This window comes from Onychostruthus taczanowskii, unplaced genomic scaffold (genome assembly GCF_017590055.1).
Source record: "Onychostruthus taczanowskii isolate IOZ18803 unplaced genomic scaffold, ASM1759005v1 scaffold74, whole genome shotgun sequence".
NCBI classification, from domain to species: Eukaryota; Metazoa; Chordata; class Aves; order Passeriformes; family Passeridae; genus Onychostruthus; species Onychostruthus taczanowskii.
This window is the reverse complement of record NW_024505229.1, coordinates 702,818-705,729: the sequence shown is the minus strand read 5'-3', so window position 1 is coordinate 705,729 and position 2,912 is coordinate 702,818. Positions and strand designations below refer to the sequence as shown.

Below are 2,912 nucleotides of genomic sequence, written 5' to 3'. Positions count from 1 at the left end.
TATATATATATTAAAAATATATAGATTCCAATATAGATATTATATATTATATATAACATATATACATTATATAATATATGTATATATAACATTATATATACATTATATAATATATACAATATTCGAATAATTATAATTCTATTAATAATTAATTTAATTATTATTTATTGATAATTAAATTAATTATCTCATTAATTTTCATGAGTTATCTATTCATGATTAATCAATAAATAACAACTGTTGGTTCATCACACAAATACCGAGCAGAGCCCTGGGTTCCGGCAGGCTCACACCGCCCCGGGCCCCTCTCCGTGCGCGGCCCCTTTAAACCCGCACAGCCCACCGCAGGCCGGGGGGGGGATTCCTCCTCCGCGCCGCTGCAGCGCGCAGCCGGCGCGGCCGCGCCACCCCTCCGCGGGCGGTGGTACAGCCCACAGGCGTGGCCAGCGCGGCGGGCGGGCTCGGAGCCCTCAGGGCGGCGCGGCCGCTGCTCCGGGGCCGTCCCGGGGAAACCGGAGCGTCCGGAGCGCGGAGCTTCCAACGTGCGGAGAGTTCCCGGTGTGCGGGAGCTCCCCGGTGTGCGGAGAATTCCCGGTGTGCGGAGCATTCCCAGTGCGCGGCGGGAGTCAGCGCGCGGGGGGGGCGGTGAGGGTTTAAGAGCACGGGCGGCGCTGGCGCTGCCGGGACCTCGTGGCGCAACGGTAGCGCGTCTGACTCCAGATCAGAAGGCTGCGTGTTCGAATCACGTCGGGGTCAAGGCGCCCCTGGGCGCTTCGTTTTTCACCGCGCAGAAAGAAAATCCTAAAAAATAAAAATCCGACATTGAAGGGAATTTTTCAAACTTTGATTCAAGGGGTTGGGGGGTTCGGAATGGGGATCCCGCAGATTTGCGGGTGAGTGCTGTTCTGTGGCTTCTCGTGTTTCATTTTTGCCCCCCTGAAGGAGGGCAGGGTGGGAAGAAATATAAAAAAAATAATAAATTTAAAAATTATATTTATTATAAAACCCACTCTAATCCACAGCTCAAAGCTGCTTCCGCTCCACGAGCTGCAGATGATTTGGGATGTGTTTTGGGATGGTTTTTGAGGTGATTTTTGGGATGGGTTTTGGGATGGTTTTTGGGATAGTTTTGGGGTGGTTTTGGGGTGTTTTTTTTTGATTTTTGGGATGCTTTTCCGGGTGGGTTTTGGGATGGTTTTTGGGATAGTTTTGGGGTGGTTTTGGGGTGGTTTTTTTGATTTTTGGGATGGTTTTGGGATGCTTTTCAGGGTGGGTTTTGGGATGGTTTCTGGGTGGTTTTGGGGATGGTTTCAGTGTGGTTTTGGGGCGGGTTTTGGGGTGGTTTTTTGGGTGGTTTGGGATGGTTTCAGAGTGGTTTTGGGGATGGTTTTGGAGTGGGTTTTGGGGTGGTTTGTGAGGTGATGTTTAGGATGGTGTTTGGAATGGTTTTGGTATGGTTTTCAAAATGATTTTGGGATGATTTTAGGATGGTGTTTGGGATGGTTTTGGGATGGTTTTGGGGTGGTGTTTGGGGTAGTTTTGGGATAGTTTTTGGGGTGGTTTTGGGGATGGTTTCAGTGTGGTTTTGGGGTGGGTTTTGGGGTGGTTTGTGAGGTGATGTTTAGGATGGTGTTTGGAATGGTTTTGGTATGGTTTTCAAAATGATTTTGGGATGATTTTAGGATGGTGTTTGGGATGGTTTTTGGGATGGTTTTGGGGATGGTTTTTGGGATGGTTTTTGGGGTGGTGTTTGGGGTAGTTTTGGGATAGTTTTTGGGGTGGTTTTGGGGATGGTTTCAGTGTGGTTTTGGGGTGGGTTTTGGGGTGGTTTGTGAGGTGATGTTTAGGATGGTGTTTGGAATGGTTTTGGTATATGGTGTTTGGGATGGTTTTTGGGGTGGTGTTTGGGGTAGTTTTGGGATGGTTTTTGGGGTGGTTTTGGAGTGGCTTTTGGGATTTTTGGGGTGGTTTTGGAGTGGCTTTTGGGATTTTTGGGGTGGTTTTGGGATGGTTTTTGGGGTGGTTTTGGGATGATTTTAGGATGGTGTTTGGGGTGGTTTTGGGATGGTTTTTGGGGTGGTTTTGGGGTGGCTTTTGGGATTTTTGGGGTGGTTTTGGGGTGGTTTTCCCCTTTTTCCCCATTTTCCCGTTCCTGCCTGCCTGGAACGCTGTCTCCCCGCGTTTGCCACACGGGCGGGCACAGCTGCTGGATTTCTCCCCACGGCTGAAAATCTGATGGAGAAATCCCAGAGTTCTGGACTCCTGTCTTCACTGATTAAGGGACTCCCTGCACTGAAAAATTCCTTAGTTAACTCCTTAATTAACTGTCAGCTTGAAAAATCTCTGGGAAAAATTAGGGATCTGCCATCCCCTGCTTTTTTCTCCTTGCTGGCACAACAAAATCCCTGTTTTTCCTCTTTAGCTACAAAAAAAAAAAAAATTCAATTTTTCCTCTTTACCCACATTATTTTAAAAATTATTATTAAAATGATATATGTTATTATAGATTGTTATTAAAATTACTGTAATTAAAGTAATTAAATTAATTAATCGAAAATGTCTATTATTATTGTTATTATTATTATTATTATTTCAATTTTTAAAAACATCCTCGTGGGATGTGGGAGCAGAATTTTGGGAACTGGCCCCAAAATCTTCAAAATCCTGCTCCTCCAAACTACTTGTGGGATGCAGGATCAGAATTTTGGGAATTGGCCCCAAAATCTCCTAAATCCTGCTCCTCCAAGCTCCTTGTGGGATGTGGGAGCAGAATTTTGGGAATCGGCTGCAAAGGCTCCAACACCCTGCTCCTGCAAGTTCTTTGTGGGATTCAAGAGCAGAATTTTGGGAATCAGCTCCAGAGGCTCCACCATCCTGCTCCTCTGAGCTCCTTGTGGGATGTGGGAGGAAAA

At 46.0% G+C, this 2,912-nt stretch overlaps 1 non-coding gene across 1 annotated transcript; it reads left to right on the top strand.

Annotated features, from left to right (window-relative positions):
* Positions 1-684: 684 nt before the first annotated feature.
* TRNAW-CCA lies at positions 685-756 on the top strand. Its single transcript has one exon. It is a non-coding gene; the product is annotated as a tRNA-Trp (tRNA).
* Positions 757-2,912: the final 2,156 nt, after the last annotated feature.